General features: G+C 44.9%; 1 pseudogene; it reads right to left on the bottom strand.

The window, feature by feature from the left end:
- Positions 1-8,086: 8,086 nt before the first annotated feature.
- LOC123611651 (trafficking protein particle complex subunit 9 pseudogene) lies at positions 8,087-17,050 on the bottom strand (annotated as a pseudogene).
- Positions 17,051-20,466: the final 3,416 nt, after the last annotated feature.

Raw genomic sequence — 20,466 nt, 5'->3', positions numbered from 1 at the left:
AACAAGCACTTAAAAAAAAAGAAAAAAAACCCAAAGAAACTAAGCACATTGATCATGCACTTGGATCAATGAGAACGTCTTTTACCCTTCGAAGAAAGAACAGGCTATAGCCATTTACTTGAAAATTAACACTACTTTAAAGATAACTCCTAAAACGGATTTCATCATTCATGTTGCCTTGAAAACTCTGAGGCACTTGTATCTGATCAGAAAAGCAATTCTGAGTAATAGTATGTTACAATTCAGCGCCAGTTTGCTTTAGAAGAAAAAAGAAAAGCTACTGTTCCTCAAATCCTGCACAGAGTGTGAAGTGCCTCCCGGCCTCTTTCTCCTCCCGTTTTCTAAGCTCATGCTCCCCAACCCTTCTGAAACAAGTATGACAACCTCTTATTTCCAATATGCCAAATGACAAAAGAATATCAATTTATTTGTGTAAATATATGCCTACATCTTGAACTGGAGGAGGAAGGTATCAGAGGGCTACATGGAACTTATTTCTACCTTCCTGAAATCACACACAAACACGTTCACACAGACACAAACACATACATACTGAATTACTGAGCACTTCACAAGCTTAGGAATTCCAACTTCTAGAAGATAACTTTGCAGTTAGTTTAAAATACAAAACTGTCAAGTTTTGAAAGACTTGATCATCTGCTAAATCATCCAAATATCAACTAGACCCAATTTGCCTTCTCTGTAGAATGTAATTTCCCATGATGTCAAAGCAGACCCTAAGAAGTACTGGATCCAAGACTCGTGTTTATCACTAGCTATTATCGTTTTTAAACAAGTAAACAAATTCAGAAAGATATGTCCCAACATTTATTCTTATTGAAATAGCATATGTATTCAATTGTCTATACAGAGACTAGGTCCCTTGATTGTGCTTAAGAGCTATTTTGTGTATTGCAATATTTATTTTTAAGTGAAGACAAGGAGGGTGGGTATTACTCAGTTGTAGAGCACTTGCTTACCATGCACAATGTGCTGGCTTCAATCCCCAGTATTCCCCCCCCCCATAAAAGTGCTTATTTAAAAATAAGAAAAAAGTTATAAAAAAATGCAGACTAAAAACCACTGCAATGTAGAAGCCAGAACTATAAAAAAAACATGTGTTTCTATCAAATACTGAGTATATGTCAAACACAGGGACAACCACAAATCACCCCTGACAACCATCACTTGTGGTTCTCAGCAACCCTTCTAAGTAGACACGGATGAGAAGCCCAGCACTGCGGATGAGGAGACGGAGCTCGGAGGAGCCGGGGACGATGACCGTCCTGCTCCCCGTGACACCACGTCAGCCCAGGACAAGTGCTGACAGAGCTGCAGTGAGGGGACATGAAGCTGCGTGGAAACTTCGGGAGCTGGGAGTCCCAGAAAACACGAAAAATTGTTCAGTGAAAAACCAGCTCAAATATATTACACTGTGTCACATTCTTTAAACAGGGAACATGACTGAGACCTTTTTGATGCCTCCATGTCCTTTATGCCATCATCAGTTATTTGCCCTCACAGCATGACCAGTGATGATCTGGACCCCATATGAAGTGCACTCAGATGGCAGAGCTTTTAAAGCTGTTTTATGAAGTTTCTAAGACTCTGTCTATGCCTCACACAGGCGGTCATCCGTCACTTCTCACCGGTGTGGACGTACCACCTGAAATCACTCCTTTCTGCTTTTTAAAATCCCTTCATCTAATCCAGACTTTTCAACAGCAAAGAATCAGCTCAACCACAGACAGTGAACAGCTTTTCACCAAATGGACTCGAACAGCCCATCGGACTACCTGGAAGCCCTTTTTTTCTATTAAACCCACTTCCAAGGACTTCATCATTTTCTGATTGGTGGACTTGGCCGCTGACTGGCCTACTCAGAGAGCTCCCAGCCTCACATCCGGGGGTGGGAGAGGGCCCTGCTCTTGGGAGAAATCAGTGAGGAAGGCGGACATCCTCCAGTCAGGACTGCACGTGTAGAAGTGCCACAACGTGCTCAGAAATTATACCGTCAGCACACCTGGGCTCCCATGGATTGGTTTCACATTAACCAAACTCACGAGACACTGATGCAAGAAAACCAGAAACTTAACTTATTAATGTAACAGAATATGTGAAACTATGAACCAGACTGAAATATCAGAGTTCAACCATGAGTACAGTTTCTCCTCCACGGCCTAATCCCGGGCAGGCAGTAACATGGCAAACATGGACAGAAGCAGAGCAAGAAGGGTTTTTAGATTAACTCAATGGACTAAATTTCTGTTATACCAACAGATCTACTGCCTGGAAAACAATTAACGCTAATCACGGTGCACTCTTCGTGGACAGTGGCTGAGACACGACTGTGAGCACCTGTGTAACTCTCCTTTCCCTGTCCTTATTGGGCAAACTGATGCACAGAGGTACAGAGATCCAGGGATGCAGATACCTCTAAACACCCAAAGCCCATCCCTGGGAGCCTCAAAACCAGACAGCCAGGGTTTAAATACCAGCTCTGCCACTTACTAGCTCTGTGACCTTGGCCAACTTACCCTCTGTGTGCCTCAGTTTCCACACTGTAAAACTGGGATAAAAATCAAACATTCCTTACTCGATTGTTGAGAAGATTGAAGGATTCATTTCTGTAAAACTCTCAGAAAAGAATGTAGCACATTATTGGTGCTCAACAAATGTCAACTTAATATTAAAGTGATTTACAAGTCTCCTTTCTAATCATCTTCTGTGTTTCCTGGCTAGACTAAGTCCCAAAGAAAATCCTTATTTCTCCTTTTATAAACTCTTGGGGAGCACCCTTCTGTTCCATACCACCACCTGTTTAAACTGAGGGAGGGGATGCCTCCTCCCCACTCCTCTTGGCCACGGAGAGTGCTTCTCCACACCACAGACCCATGGCCCACAGCTAGCCTTTATCACACTAACAGAGTGAGGTGTGAGTCCGGAGAGACAAGCAGGGTATGTGAAACCGTTCCTTTCCTTCCAGTGCTGGCCACACTTGGGAAGCACCCGGGATGCTCAGCTCCATGGCAGGACAGCCCTGTGCATGATGGGGCAGGTCCTCTCAAGGGAAGGCTCGCTGTGGCCCAGAGCTACCTGGGACAGGGTGAGTCTCTACTTCTGGGACACAGTATAATGACACGCATTTTCCCACAGCCCTGAAGTTCATGGAGAACGTGGCTTCATCAGTAAAAATGAAGACATATATCGCCTGCTTACTCTTTTCTGTCATCTCTCAGTTGGCTGCTGGAGACAACATGTGTATAAGTATTGGATCCCATTAAGCCCCAACATATTTGAAGTAACAAAAAATTCTGTGGCTTAACGTTGGTTCAGGGCAACTGTGTAACAGTTCTGACTTTGCTGATGCTAAATTATGGGTATAGGAACTATCGAACCTCCTCAAATATCTTTCATCATAAAACCAGCTTTCCTTATTTTCCTGTTTCTTAGTAATTGCCAAAGACTATCAAATGATGGCTTCTCACAAAACAGTAGCTAAAGTTTATGAGCCCTCTTGACATACCCACTGTGGTAAACACTTTACATAATTTCTAATTCTCACAATTCTACAAAGCAGATATGAGCATCCCCATCTCACAGACGAGGGAAATGTCAGAACGAACTGACTTAGGCTGACGTGGCTCAGTGGCAGCGTGTGCACGCAAACCCAAGTCAAAAAATTACACCCCTTCCTATATGTACAAAATCTCCTACCACTAATTAACACACAGCGGCGGGGTCAATACTCAGGGAACCCAGTACACTTTTCAGCTTTAAGGTGTTCCAGAGGCCGCTTCTAGCTGTTTTATAAATTCCCGGCTCACTGGTTTCTAGCACTGGAAGAAAAGTCCGATTTTGCCATTGTTTGCACAGCAAGTCTGAGATGTTCACAGCGAGATGACAGAATAAAACTAAGATATAAGCAGAATAATTTTTCCAGGTAGACAGACATAATGTAGACTGTGCTATTCTGAAGCATTAAGCAAAGAAATCAAAATAAAATAACGTTGTTTAAGCTTTCTTTAACAAATAGGAAAATTAAGAAGGTAAGAAGGTGCAACAGCGCCACCTATGGCTAAAAAGACCTTCCAGGTTGCCGGGAAACATGCAACACAAAATTGCCTGTAGGATCAGAAACGAGAATCAGATAACTAAAAGCTTCTGTAGCACATACTGCACTTTGTTTCAGGGTAAGGGAGGGGTATTCAATATTTAATCTGTTATTGCTAATACTCCTGAATATAAACAAAAGTCATAGGCTTATGGAAACTCATCTTAGAGGAGGAAAGAAACCAGTCCAGCCTCTTCAGTTTACAGGAGGGGAGACTGAGACCTGGGATATGTCCTCCTGGCAATCGGCAACAAAGCTCTCCTAGGCCTCATGTCTTGCACTGTAGCAAAAACCAACAGATCTTTACTAGGCCTATATTCATAAAAGTAACGTCTGTATTTTTCCAAAAGTAGGTAATCTAAGTATCTTGCAAAATACTTCTCAAAGAGCCAGGAAATCGTAAAAGTTTGTTGAAATACAAAAACATTTATTTACATATTAAAACAGCATGAGATTTATTCTATTAAAAAAGTTACATGTCAAATCAATGTTTTGATATTTTAAACCTGTTAAAAGTGCAAGAAAAAAAATCAAAATTTTCTTTAATCACAAAAGAGAGAAGATTATTCCCTGAAAATGATAAATGTGGATTTTTTTAAACTTAATGGATCTGGTCAGAATCCACGAATTTAAATGTCTGAGTGGATGTTACACGGTAACATGAATTCTCAGTTGTAACAATACACATTCTGTGTAAATAATCTTCAAGGTCGTCTGCTTAAGGCAATTTAACTAATCCCTGTCTCAATAGAATGATACAGATTTCATTAAAACTTCATAGTGCACTAAAAAAAATAAATGAATCCTTGTTACTTTAAGCCATGTTCATATATATCATATATATACATATTGAATATGCATCAGAAATAAGCCACCCCCTTTAGTATTCAGAGTTGATCCTTCTAAAATACCTGTCATCGTGACAGCACATTTTTATTAAGCACCTTTTGGGTGCTTTGTATACAAGGCGTCTAACTCTCACAGACAAGGAAAACGATATTACACAAATTTCACAAATGAGGAAATGTACTTAAGCCATAAAAACAACTTACCTATTCATCATCAGGAAAGAAAAGAGTAATGATTTTACTTACAATATTCACTGACAATCTTTTCTTCCATACTAAGACTACATAAAACCAATTCAGTCTTTCTAAGTATTTCTGTCAATAAGGGCCACTAGAGAAAAGCAAGTAACATCACTAGCAATGGTTGGACTTTCAAAGCCCACTTCTCTTTTGCACTATAATTTTTTTTAATGTTTTGTTTTTAGTGCTCACAGAGCACTAAAATTAAAAAAAAATTAACTTTTTAACTCATTGCCTGAGAAAGCAACATTTGTGAAAATGTACAATTTTAATTTATGCCACTCTGTCTCACATTCTCACTGGTGTCTCTCCTTTGAAGTCCTCATCAGGCTGAGATCACTAAAATTGGCGATTTATGGAGTCACAGGAGTTCGGGAAACCACTCAACGGGAGGCTGATTAGAGGAGCAATTAAAAATGCATTCTGTGCAGCCAGGGTTCCAACACTGAGCTAGCCACTGCCAGCTGTGTGTAATTTGGGACAAGCTGCTCCATCTCTCAATCCCTCAGCTGCAAAAAAGGAGACACTGATACCTACCGTCAAACACCTGCTATGAAGTAAAACATGAGGAAAGCATTTTAGCCTTAGGTAGGTGTCCACTCAGAGCGAGTTTGGTCATTATGATGATGAGGATGGGTGTTAATAAATTAAGCTAGACCAGAAAGTAGAAATCACCATAAAGGAGAAACATTTAAATCAATGAGCATTTCCTTTTGGATGGATTGCAGAATATTCTATTGATTTTTTTAATAAACCAAGATTTGTCCATTAATAATAGATTTACAGGTTCATGGACAAGTCTCCAGAAAAAGAATTAGAGGCCTCTAACCTCTGAATACTAAGAAAGTAAAGTTTAGAAAGAATTATGGGGGAGATTTTACCTCATTTGGGAGAGTATGTGCTTAGCATGTATGCGGCCCTCAGTTCAGTCCCCAGTAACTCCATTTAAAAACTTTTTTTTTTAAGAAATGGAGAATTAAAGCAAAAAGATGGAGGAATACAGAATTATTTTAGAGACTCAACTCAGACTTTTGATGGGGAATAAAACATCCATTTCTCAGAGGAAATCTTGAAAACTATGTAAAGTGGATCTGAGATGTCTTGTCTTTTAACATTATTCAAGAATTCATATTAACAAGTCTTAAAACTACCTGATAACCCACAGTGGTGATAGTGATCATAACAGCTGCCAACACGGATCGAGCTCCGGCTAGGAATGCTCTGTTCTGACATCTCTGCCCCTGAGGCCTCACCAGGCTGAGAGCACTAACTTCGGTCATTCATGAGCATCTCGTGTAAATCCTCAATTTGTGCTTCTCACTCCCCCCTCACCAGGCCCTCTGAGGGAAGCACTGTTATCATCTTCCCCACCCGCAGTTAAGGCCACAAAGGCACAGAGACTAAACCCAATCCAGGTCACACTGGCATTAAAGGACGTCTGTATTTCTGCTGTTTTACTTTTTACAAAGGAATCTGAGATATCAATTCAAGGGAGACTGTTAAATAATAAAGTCTGTCTGGTCTCCACTTCAAAGAGCAGATACTATAAATTCCTGATGTAGGATGAGGCTGCTGCCACAAACTGACTCAGCTTGAAATTAATATCCAAGATGAAGCAGCGAATACACGTAAATATTCACGATTGTCAACTCTGCTCATGGGTCTGGGCCCTTCACTGCCTGAACGGGGGTGAAATCCCCACCCGTGTCAGGGAGGGAAGCGCGGCTCTTCCAGTTCGCACCTAGGATTCACGGGCTGTTTCTCCCCACAGACTGTCGTCAACGATTAAAAAGCTCTCAAGATTTTTACACCAGGCAAAACTGAAAGACATTTCTGCAGATGGAGCACTTTCTCAGGCTTAAGCCTTTTTTGCCTACACTCAGCAAGGGGGAGAAAACAAACATGACTCTGCAAAGTCTCTGAGCCTCACCACTCACAGGAGTAGAACGGCCTCAGCACAAGATGACTGTTCACATTGCAGGGTGAGAACAAAATAAAGCCACCCCAACCACAGGCACTCCCAGAGACAGCACTCAGCAGTCTTCTGCACACTCACGGTTGTGCAGCCCTCACCACCATCTATTTCCAGAACACTCAATCATCCCAGAAGAAACCCCCTGTCACTATCAGTCATTCCCTAATCCCCCTCCACCCAGCCCCTTGCAACCATCACCTGCTCTCTGCCTCTGCATTTGCCTATTCTGCGCATTTCAGATCACTGAAGTCAACAATATGTGGCCGTTTGTGTCTGGTTCCTTTCACTTAACGTGCTGTTATCAAGGCTTGTCCATGTTGAAGTGGTATCAGCATCTCTCTCTCTTTTTTTTTTTGAAAACGTTAAAGTTTATTAGAAGGTGGTAAGTACTATCAAAAAGAGTAAAGTGGAGCATAAGGGGTGGGGATTCAAAGGGAAAAGGGCAGGTTGAGTAATCAGGGTGAACTTCCCAGAACAGGTGGCCTTTTTCATCTTCCCCTTTATTTTTTTTTCCTTTTTATTCACCCTTACGTATGAATAATGTTCCACTACATGGAGATACTACATTCAGTTCATCCATTCAGCAGCTATGTATGGACAACGTCCAGAAGAATGAGTGTAAGAGGTGACTAGCAGGGATGGCATTTAAGCAAAGGGCAAGATGTACTTTTAAAAAAAAGCCAACAAACAGAAGCACAAGGAAATTCAGTCCGTTTCTGAGCAAAGTGCATGCTTGCTTCGGCAGGACTACCGTGCAGGGCTGGGGAGGATATTGGCAGGAATCACGGGGAGGGAGTCACCTGAGAAGAATCCCCACTGAAATCAGCTCAGCCAATTCTCCTCCCTCATGTTTCTAGGTTTCTCTTATTTCATGTAATAGCACTTTAACTACACAGATGATCATCTGCATCACACCACCTTACCTCGAAGCCACAGAAAATCATTCACTGACCGGAGCAGCTCCAGGAAAAAACTTTGATGGACCAGGGAGTCCTGCAGCATCCCAGCCTGCAGGCACAAACCCCACATGTGCCTTGGTGATGTCCGGAAAATAAAATGCATGGAAATATCTCACTGCTGGTGCACGACATCTGCCCCCAAATTGCCCCAAAATCATGCTGGCAAAGCACTACTCAACCCTTTCACTACAAAGAAAAAAAAAAGCTAAGAAGGCAAATTTAGGCTCTGCCATTGAAAACCAGCAACCATAACTGCCAGTATCTGAGCTGGAATGGTCCTGACTTCAAAAACCACTGCGCACTTACTTTTCAAATGGGAAAGCATATATGCATTCCACGTAGATGATATTACAGTAGGATTTTTATTTTCGAAATTTCCAGTTCAACATTAGCACAAGAAAGATTATGTTTCAGCTTTTAAAAAACTCAATTATCTTCCACTTTCTTAATTTTGAACCTATTATTATTTTATAAATGGAGCTATGCTGCATATTATAAACCAAGTGTTTGGCTTCTGCAAACAAAACCTTTATGACCTCACTATTTCAGAGCAAACTTTAATGATGTTTTGAGAGGTGGGGCCTGGGGCGCTCACTAACAACTCTTTAAATACTGACAAGGATGTGCTATTAAGTAATGCAAGGGCTCTAAGTCCACATTAACTAGGAAACCAAAGAAATTACACCAAAGCCTTACTTTATCATTTTTAAATATTCCTATTTTTTGAATATTAAAGTTCTTAAAAGATATGATTTTTTTGAGAAAGACAACAGCTGTATTAAATTTCCTCTCACCAAGAAAGCAATCTTTATCAAGAGTAAAAACCCCTATGGAAATTCAAAAGACAGGACGTTTCTAGCTAAGTGAACATGCAGATCTGAACACAAACATAAATCCTATCAGATCTCACTCAAACGAGCTCAATAAAAGTCCTGGGCTACCCTGGAACTTAGCTCTTCTCTTCCAAATGTTGGCTGAGCTAAGATCATCACACAAGGCAGGGAAGAAGAGAAGAGGAAAGTCCACCTGGTGGCCTCCATCTGTTTTCTTCAAGCCAAAAGGCGCCACAAGGGCGGCCAAGCTAACAAGCCCTCCCCATAAGGAAATCCGGCATCCACACTGCCCCTGCAGTCCCCAAGCAGCCCCGACTCCCCTCTCCCACTTGTGGCCTCCCAGCCTGTGAATGGTCTTCTAATGTCACTCCCCAGTTGGTGGCACCCTCCCCCTCTTCCCCGCTACACACACACACACACACACACACACACACACACACACACACACACGTGGAGCCAAGGCAGCCTTCCCAAAGCATAAATTTGATTACATCACCCCACTTCAAACCCTTCAGAGGCTCCCTGGTAGAGTTCTAGCCCCACCCCCGACCCTGCTCGCCCATCCTCACCTCAGTACCCAGGTCCCCAGTGACCTCAGGGGCCCCCTGACCTGCCCCTACTTCCCACTTGCATCCAGGCTCATTTTGACTGTTTCTCAAGGAAGCCTTCCCTCCCTCCAACCTCCGCAATTTGTTCCTCTGTTCCTAGAACATTCTAGACTAATTCAACTTCTGACACTGCTAAGCTCCCAAGGAGCATTTTGCTTACTAATGTGGGTCCAACCTCTCTCCCCTAGACACTCAGAAGTGTGTGTGTTATGAATAAATGAATGATGGGGTGGGTCTCAAAGGGACAGCCAGACCTGCTCTCGCCCATCCCGATCTTTCTTACTGTAGAATATCAGAAGCAAAACCAGAATTACCTTTCCTGATGGTCACTTCCTGCTGACACCATTCACTGCCTCCTGTGTCAGTTCTAGTAAAACCCAAGCTCTTCCAAAGGCCTCCACCCCAGGCCCTCTCCAGTGTCCTCCCCAGCAGGGGCACCCACCAACCTGGACCACACATGGCACTCTCCCCGAGTCCCCACTGTACAAGCCTCCAGGCCTCTACGTGTGCTGCTCTGCCACATGAGCCACAGTCTTCACGCTTTCTACTGGCTGACCCTTGCTCTATATTCACAACTGAATGTAGAGCCCATTTCTTCCAGGAAGTCCTCTTTGATAATATCCTTTAGGTCTTGGCAGGGCTCCCTCTATAGCAGCACTGCATGGTGACCAACTGGGTGTTTGCTTGCTCCTTTGGGACCACGACCTATTGGGGGCCACGTGGGAAGGAGTGAGAGATTACAACAGGGGTGGGAGAAGCAAAAAGCAAAAATCACAGCTGAAGTCCCAAATTCAAGGATTCTTTCTCAGAAAAAGAATAAAATATTTCACATGTGTGCAATTTGGCCACTATTTTTGTGGCTTGTGGAAAGCAAGGGCTTGGTGTTCTAGTCCAAAACCCAGGTTACATGCAAAGAAATGTATATATTCATATCCAAAGGAAACGAGAGCTGCTCAACAACAGTTTGCAGTCAGAATTGAAAGGAATTTTGATAAAGGCAATCTCTCTCTCTCTCTTCTTTCTTTTCTGGCATCATATAATTTTAGAAGTATTTGCGTGACTAAGAGATGGCTACAGCCCGTGATTCTGCACTGGAGAGTTTGGGCTGAGGAAGCCCAGATTACATTCACTGTGTAAATGCAATCACACCAACACAAAGACAGGCGCCCTGGTGGTGGAGCTGATGTTCCAAAGCAGGCAACCTTATGCAATAAGAAAACTCTAAAAAAAAGTAAGAAATTCAATGTTCTGTACTCAATTTCATTAGCTTTATGGGCCATTAACTGATAGTATATCTTGTCTAATGAAACCCAAAAATAAATTGTGAACGTTGATTTTCTTCATCTGACTGTTTTATGCTAAATTTGGATATCAAACCCACAATCCATACAGACAACTCAGGCCTATGCTGCAGCACAGCTACATCCCGTAGAAGAAAGTCTATCAAGGGAGAACTGGAGAGTTTCCCTTCAGAAGCTGCTAAATCTGGTTTTGCACCTGTACGTCATTTGCAACCACGTCATCGTCAAAGGAGTAAGACCTTACCTCTGTGGGGCGTAAAGCACTGCGGTGCTACCGAACCATCAAAGAACACTGAGCTTTGTGAATCAGTCCTGAGGCACTTAAATCGTACTTTTTCTGAAAGGCCCCAAAACTGACCCACTTCACCATTTCACGTACAACAGAGAGGTACCGGAATTAGCAGAGAAAACACACCCTTGAAGTCTGACAAGACCCTGCTTGAATCCTGTTACAGCATTTACTACACTCTAAACGGACTAATACCTTAACCCCTCTGAGAAGGCTTGCCAATACGCAAAAGGGGGCTGCCACCGCCCACCTGGGAGGCATGGATGTGAATGCAACATGCAAGTAGGGCGGCAGACTGGTACCTGACACGGGGCCTGGCTAGTTTCCCTCTGCTGCCCTTGTCCCCCTTTAAACTTGTGCTGTTTCCCCGGTACCAAACGCCCGGAATAGACTGCCCGAATATTCTGTGTATCCCTGGATACATGCCTTACCCTTAGGAGGCCAGAAAAACAACTGCCTCCTCCCCAGTCACTATCAATATTCTTAAGAGTCTGGATTTTTTTAACCTCTATTTTGCAGGGAGAATATTCCAGAATTTTTCAAGCACCATTCTCCAGGTAGGCTTCTCTCCCAGCGCCCATCCCTTCTCACCTCAGATCCTCTGTCTGCCTTCTGTTCATTGGAACGCGAGTCAGGAATAGCGGGGATTCCCTAGGCCTCCTTCCCTCAATGACAGGTTAGTGTGACTACCTTCAACCCACTACTCCAACTCCAGCTTCGAAGGAGTCTACCCTCCGGACCCTGCAGACTCTGCAACTTCCCAAGACACACACGTGGCCACGACCCTCCCTTCAAATTTCTTCCTGGCTGGCCCTGCCCACCCCCCGGCCCCTTAAGGATAAATGACATTGCCCTGAAAATCCTAAACGCCGCTGACTGACACACCAAAGCTGCATGGTCTGGGCTTTCCTTCAACCCAGGCACAGCCCTGCCCCCCCTCAGCCTCAGTCTGCACCTCTCAAGATGAGCTAATTCACATGCAAGGCTGTGAACACCAGCTAAGAATGACGACTCCCAACGTGTATCTCTAGTCTGGCTCCTTCACATCAGACCCAGGCTCATAGACCCGAGTGACTCTATGAAGTCCTAACTTGGATGAAAAATGGCATCTTAAAAATGCCTCATGTCCACCATTTACTCTGGAATTAAATTTCTGGCAGGTACCTCCCATGCTCCCCATTTTAGTAACAGACCCAGCACTCACCTAGGTGTTTGAAGTCACATTCAATTTCCCCTGTTCCCTCCCTCCAGCCCTGGCCTGTAATATTAGTCCTGTCATTTCCGGCGCTAAGCCCATCTCAAGTCTGGTTCTGCAGGGACCACGGCCGGATCCCCACAAGCTCACAGCAAGGTGCACTGAGTCACAGTCCTCCGAAGGGTGCTCCCTGGAAGGGGAGGCATCTCCTGCCGCCGGTCACCTCAGAAGGCACTGGATTCTCACAAAGGAGGCCCAGGAGAAGGGACTCAAGGTTCTCCCGTGATCTGAGCTTTGAAGGTCCCGAGGTCTGGGGGAGCTCCTAATAAGCAGACACACTTGCCAGTGAGCAGATGAGGATGGGGGAACCCAGGCAAGGCTGTTCTCACTCCGACCCCTGGGCAATCGGGAGCCACGGGAAAGGCCTGTGTCCAGGGCACAGCCCACCAATCACAGATCCCAGCCTGCATTTGCCAACCCGGACAGCCTAGACTCCTTCTACTTGCTACACTTACTTCTTTTCTGTTCCCCCCGAGAATGTGGTGGACTCTTTCAGATATTATGGCCTGTCTCAAGCGAGACCAAGTCAGTGAAGGATGAAGTGTCTACATTTGGACCAGAGCATGAAAGGAGAAAGAAGGCCTCATGGCCAGCATGACGGTGGTGGCCAAACCCTTCCCCCGGGTGAGATGAACCAGGGTGGGGGTGAGAATCCAAGGTCCTAGGTCGGTCAAAGCATCTCCCTTCACAGCTGACTGGGGTGTTGGTGTCTCACTACCGCAAACTAACGACACGGCCGTCAGTGGGGGACGTCAGCTGCAACAGAGTCAGCTCTTTACTGCCAACATGGGTTAAAAGTAAAGGCCGGTGCAGGGAGGCGTGCACGGCTGCTTAAGCAAACCACAGACCCGGCTCTGAATGCCCACTGGCTGAAGCAGAGAGGAAGCTACGGTTCCCGTTAGCAGTCCCTGTGTCCACCAGATCCAAGTGAGCCAGCTACTTAGCAGAAGGCCACATTTTCCTGATTCTCAGAGAAACCAGTGTCATAAAGGGAACAAAAGAGTGACATGGATTTTAGACCCATTTCTGCTCCTTTATGAAGGCAACGTAAAATAAATGGGATGGGGAAGGCAAAAGCAAAAGAAAACTGCTTCCTCCAACAGTGCCCCTTGTGGGCTGCTAACCCCACCAGCTGGCCACGTCCTCCCCACTGACCGCCGGCCCAGAAGCCCAGTCAGATTCATTACACAGCGACGGCCAGGAACCGCGTGCGAGTAAAAGCCAGAATCAAACAAGGTACTGCAGACTTTGACTTTCCAATTGAAAATACCCATGAAAAACTTCCCTCAGAAGCCACCTAAATCAATTCGCATCTCACTTCCTCAAAACACACAAACAAGCAAAATTAATAATGGCTCACTTGTCACCAATATAAGGAGGACCAAACAGGCTCCTCCAAGCAAGGATTTTAACAGATATCAAACACCAGTGTGTGATGTGTTAACAAAGCAAAAATTCCAAAATTTTAGAAAATAATAGGATGACTAGGATAATAAATGGATCAAGGCAGCTGTTAAGTTTTTGCTTTTTAAAGCGATGGAGGCAGCACGAAGTGAAATGTAGGTATTTCCGATGCAGGGTGTGCACAACCCACCTTTTCAGACCCAACAGCATGCTCACAGGGTGGTACGAGAGTAAAAGGAAAAGAGGAACAAGCAAAAGTTAGAAATACACAACAACCAAAATAATTTTGACAGCATGAATATAAGAATTTACGTGAGTGTGATGAGGCTAGAGATGGGGGAGAGTGAGACCCACCCTCACCTCCTGCTCCGGGGAAGCCAGGGGCCTGAGGGGAGCATCACTGCCATGGGAACCCCAACGTCGTCAGCGCCCCAAACCAAAACTCCACCTACATGCACCTCGACAGCTTTTGATCTACAATACTTGGTCTCATTTCAGGCTTGACAGTTTTGCTCACTCCCACCAAGAGTAGCAGGAGAGAATTAGGCTCTGCTCCTGCAACAAAGCATTGTTTTAAGAGTTGGGTGACTATGGAATAAAAGCAACAATGGAGTAAAAGTGATGGGAGGAGAACGTGTTTGACCGGAGCTCACTGGCTGCGTTATCTCACTGACGTTCAGATGCAAGCCAAGCGCTTCTGGTACCAGAACAGACAGATCCAACAGGAGGGAGGTTTAATGTGCTGCTGTATTTTGATGCCCAGAGCTGTGCCTGGTAGACGAGGTTCTGGGTAAACAATGGTGACAGTGTCAATCACTATGCACTAAGCACACTGTCCTGAAACTAGCTCCTCCGCCAAATCCCGAGGACAGACTTCAAAAGGCAAAAACAAGCTGGCAATTTCCGGTGGGCCCACAGACTCATAGCCAAGCAGTTGCTGAGCAAAAATGTCACCAGTGCCTCCTATGACAAAAGAGGAGGCACTGGCCAGGGGGCTGGAGCAGGGTTCCAGGCTTCCACCGCTCACCCACCAGTCTGTCCAGGGGGAGAAGGTGGTCCCTGCTGACGCTGCAGCGCTGTGCGCACGAGCAGCCCCACCTTAGTGCATCACCGATGTACCTCTCTCGCCTAATGCCTGGGGGCTCAGCAGGAGGTGACAGGTGAGGTGAACAGAGCCAGCCTGGTAGTGGCCAGGTGCTGGCAGCTGTGCCCTCAGCAGTGCCTAGGACCCTAAACGTGACACCTCATCCTCAAGGAGCAGAAGGGAGTTAGGTGTGTAGATCACAGAGCCCTGCAAGGACAAGTACACATCATGGCCACAACATGTCTCGCCATTTCCTTAAGCCATAGAGGCATGTCCGGGGAGGAACTGAAAATTCATCCAGAGCCCGCCAGGCACCACACGCAGGTGGGACTCTGGTCCCCTGTGCCTTTCACTCGCAGGGCTGGCCGGGACATTCTTTTTGTCAGTTCTCTGGTGTCTTCTCCTCTAACTTACCAAAACCCAGAAAGTATGGTCTGACCTTAGATAAGTCCAAGAATTACGGAGCCTCCACTCTACAGCGGGCCCGGTAGGATGTGCAAGGACCACCAAATGTCACCTATGAGACCACTTTGCGTGCTCTCCAGTGCAGGGAGAGCAGACTCAGGGCCCGAGGCCCGAGGCCAGAGGACACAGCTTCCCTCGCTCTCCTCAGCAAAGGGGGACCACCTCTCAGCAAAGGCATCTCGCCCTCTTCTGCCCGAGGGATGGCACGATGGCCACACAGGGAAGCAGAGCAGAGGGTGGCGGAGGGGGCAGATGGCCCAGAAGAGCTCGTCTGCAATTCCGGGGCAAAGTGGGGCCACTGACTTAATCACAGGGACAAAGTAAGAATGAACTTTTCCATACTCTGTCCCATACTCCTTGACACGCCTTCCCCTGCCTAAGGAGCTCCTTTGGAAATCCCTGGCAGTGTTTCTGATGTCCTACCTGGCATGCTGGCTGTCAGGCAGGAAGAACAGCCTGGGAGGCAGGAGACATGGGCTCCAGCCCCAGCTCAGCTAGTGCCTCGATCTGCTGGGTCTAGGGATTCAGCCCCTAACCTATACATGAAATGGACGAGACTGTCCCAGGACAACGGGAATGCAATGAGAGTCACACAAAGAAAGTTTTCCAGTTGCCACATTTAAAAAAGTAGAAAACAAACACTTTAAAGTGATTCTAAGAACAGATCTAATTTAATGTAATATGTATTATAGTATCATTTTGACATGTAGTAAATATAGACATTATCAAGTTAGTTTACATTCTTTTTTCTAGACAAGTCTCAGTGTCTGATGTCCATTTGACCTTCTGCACGTCTCAGCTTAGACCAACCTCCTCCCCAGCACTCCCAGCCTCTTTGGCTGTGGCTACCCTATTGGACAGCAACTCCAGGGGTCCCACCAGGGGTCTTGGTTGGAAAGGGGGAGTAAGTATCCAAACTAACCCTAAATGGATCTCTCTGAACTAAAGATGAATTCATTTTTAAAACTATGAAAACAATCAGGCTGCATCTCCCTCCCCCCTTGGCTGCAAGACAGCTCCCCTTCTTGCTGATTCCTTTCTGGATGTAGGAAAGCAACCCAGGCACACAGCCAGGGTGGCCAGGACTCCACATAGGCTTACCTGCTGTCTGTGTCCAGTCCCACCAAGTCCTTATTCTCAAATGGGATGCAGAGGAGGGGGATCTTGTCCCCAAAATTGTTGGTGGCCCTGTCTAGGTGCTCAGACTTGAGCACGATGAAGAGCGACTCGATGAAGTCCTTGATCCTCTTCTCCACCATCCCACAGTCCTCGTAGCTGGGGTACAAGGCCACATCAGTGCGCAGCTGCTCGGCGAGCTTGCCCTTCAGCACAAAGACGAAGAGCCACGAATCGTCCTGCATGTTGCCACACATCTCCTCTGCACAGGGATCTCCTCGATCTGCAGCCAGTCCTTGGCCAAGCGGTCAGTGATGGTGACGAGGCCCGTGACCCTTCGGTGGGTCTTGAAGTCTACCCACTCGTTCTTGTGTGGGTAGTGGTACCTGTAGCAGATACAGAATGACTGCTGGAAGCCGCACAGCCTGACCTGGCTCACTGAGGATATCTGTTTATAGATGCATAAGAGATTCTCCTCCAAGATAATCCCCACGTGCTGGACCACCATGGGGAGAGTCTGGTGGTCCTCAGCACACTGCATGTAGTCAGCAATGCTCATGTTGCAGGCTGTGCCAAGAGGGGAGAGGAGACTGAGGTACACACTATGCTGTGGACTGCAGTCCCCTCTGGGATGCGGTGACCTGCGTGTACCAGCCAGAAGTCAATGGAAGCCCAAGCAAACCTGGGGGTACAGTCTGTCCTCAGAGTCTGCACATGGCTACCATAGCTAGGATCACATTATCCTGCTCTTTCTTCCAGCCCCTGCAAAAAAGGGTCATTTCTTGTTTTCTGTTTCCAACATCTAGCCAGGCCCTGATGCTCAAAAATCCTGAATAAATGAATGAACAAAGGAACTGCTTCACACCCCTCAGCAGAATATAATGAAAAGAACCACAGTGGGATCGAAAGATCTGGATTTCAACTCCAATTTACTTGAACTACTATGCTGCAAAATAATGGATAAGAAAACTCGCCCTGGGGAGGAGGGTACAGTTCAGGGGTAGAGCACATACTTAGCATGCACGAGGTCCTGGGTTCAATCCCAAGTATCTCCAATAAAAAAAGAAACAAAAAATAAACTTAATTACCCCATAAAAATTAATTAAAAATTAAAAAGAAAAAACATTGCAATTAACACAACATTCTAAACTTGACTATACTTCAATTAAAAACAAAACAAAACAAAAAACAAACCTTGCCTTACAAGAATATATCTAGATCAAGGCAGATTGCAAATGCAAAATGCCTAGGTTACCACCTGCATAAAAAGGGGGGATGTACAAATTTACTAATCCCTCCTTTATGAGCTGTATTTCCTTTGGGAGGTTTTATGACCTCTGAGATTTAATTTTCACAGATGAAAAAAGAAAACGTTAGCTGATTCTCAGTACTGCTGAAGAATTAGATAACCGTATGAAAGCATCTGATCCACAGAGTGTACTCAATAAATGTTTGTTGAATGAATGAATAAACAAGCATCTGAATGCTGCTCCCTGCCACAATCATAATGGTACTGTCTGGAAATCCCAAGCCCGTTTCCCTCCCGACTCTACACTAACCATGTGGGTGACCTGGGCAGGCCTGTGTGCTTCTCTAAACCCCACTTTAATCACGAATAGAAATGGGAGTAATAACACAAACCTCAAAGGGTTAGTGAGTCAATAATGAATTGTACCCCAACCTTGCAAGATGGAAACATTAAGGAAAATTGGGCAAAGAGTACATAGTCTGTCTCCGTATCAGCTCTTACAACTGCATGGGAATCTTGATTACATCTCAAGATAAAAAGTCTAATTTTTTAAAGAGGCTATTGAGATTAAATGAGCTCACTGTATTAAATAAGGAACACACAGTACAAATAGGACAATGCACAGCCTATGATATACACACAGTAAACATTCCCACTGAACCTACTGGTCCCTCCAACTCCAGAGCACAAGGATGGGTCCTCGTGGCCAGAGGCCACTGCACCTGAAGCTAACAGAGATAATTGTCCCCACTTCCAAGAGCCCCTGCCACCACCCTAGGTCTAATGTTGTATTTGTAACTTTGTTTTCTTATACTTAAATAGGAATACCCAATTGCATAGCCTTCAGGTCACCAAAACCTGACCACGGAAATCATGACAGCAGAACCTCCCCAGTGAAACAATAAAATTAAAAACCATATCCACAAGAACTCTGTGTAATTTTAATGGCAGGAACTTCATCCTGGACTGAGAGGAAGAGGACTGGGGAGGAGGGGGCAATCTGGGGCACACAGACCCAGGCGCCACCTGTCCCATGATGGACTTTAGACTCAACCCTCACCCTCCAGGAACTTCAAAATACACATCGACAGCATGCCATGGACAAGGTTTGTTTTTTTTTTTTTTTAAAGAAATCCCTGACTCCCTAACAGGTCATGTTTCTACTGAGAAACTAATGACTTCTGTGTATATTGTTTCATGAAGACCCTAAAATAATAACATTCCAACTTGACACATGAAGAAACGGAGGAAAAGAGAGGTTTATCACATTGTGCAAGATTAGAGAGAGACCATGTCAGAGGCTGTATTTAAACCAAAGCCCCTGCTCCAGCGCTTATACCAAAAAGTTTGACATACTGTCCCTCTCCTGCCCCCTCCCTGAAATAAATCTCTGAAGTCTTTTCTGCACCACTTGGAAAGAACCAAAATCACATCAACTTTCCACAAAGAGCTGTGTCACCCCTTGGAGGACGTATCAAAATCTGAAGAGTTAGGGTGGGGGAGGGACTTGAGTTCTTGGTTTCTCAAAAGGAGACATGGGTTTAAGAGAAACCAAAAAGCACTTATCTAGTCCAAGCTCTCACTGTGCAGAGAAGGAACTGGAGTCTCAGAAGAGATGAGGAAAGGGACTTATTAACAAATATTGCCTCAGTGCAGCACCAAGCCAGCCCTGAGCACTGCTGGGGGAGGATCTGGGAGGCCCAGGAGAGTGAGTGTTAGAAAAAAGGAAGCCCTGTCTCTACACCGCCGTACCATGAAGTTCCATCAAATGATCCACTACAGGTGCAGCCAACATTAAGGTGGGTTAAGCGTAGTTTACAGAAACCCAGAAGTCTAAATTGTACTGGAAATTTCAAACTTTACTATGTTTTTTCCCAGTTGAAGCATGAGCTCAGTGGGAGCTCCGTGCCAGGCACTACACGAGGCCTGGAGTTCTTCCAAATACAGATCTGTATGAACACGTGTGCAAACCACATGCAGGCCCACCAGAAGAAAAACACCTACAGATAAGTTGGAATTAATGAAAGTGAAGGCAGCCAACCAGCATATATTACTAGCAAAAAGGATGCTGCTAGAAATACTCATGGGCATAGCAAATTGTGGTCAGCAGGTGGGAAAGGGGGGAGGGACAGATTAGGAGTTTAGGATTAACAGATACACATAACTATATATAAAATAAATAAATGACAAGGACCTACTGTATAACACAGGGAACTATATTCAATTTCTTGTAATGAGTTGTACTAAAAACACTCTGAAAATTATATGTGTACATATGCATAAATATAACTGAATCACTGCTGTACTCCTGAAACAAACATTGTAAATTGACTGCACTTCAATAAAAAATAAGAATTTAAGAAACAAATAAATAAATAAAAATAAAAGCAACACCATTAAAAAAATTAAAAGAACTCTGCAATCTACTTAGCTGTAGGAGGGAGAGAACAATGGTTGCAAGCATCAAGTCCACTGGATCACTCCAGCACTGGCTGTCACTATTTCTGACCATCAGGGAGGCACTTTGCTTCACTGAGGTTAGTTTTCTCTTCTGTGAAAGGCTACAGTCACAACTAATGATGTATATAATCTCATCATTCACAGACCCAACAATTAGTAAGGACTTCCCATGAGCCACGCTCTACAGAGATAAAAAGATAGGGTCCCAGATATACTCATGGATAGAAAAAGTTTATGTCATAAAGACATTAATTCTCCCCATTCTA

Source organism: Camelus bactrianus, chromosome 17 (genome assembly GCF_048773025.1).
Source record: "Camelus bactrianus isolate YW-2024 breed Bactrian camel chromosome 17, ASM4877302v1, whole genome shotgun sequence".
NCBI lineage: Eukaryota > Metazoa > Chordata > Mammalia > Artiodactyla > Camelidae > Camelus > Camelus bactrianus.
This window is presented reverse-complemented; position numbering and strand designations above follow the sequence as displayed.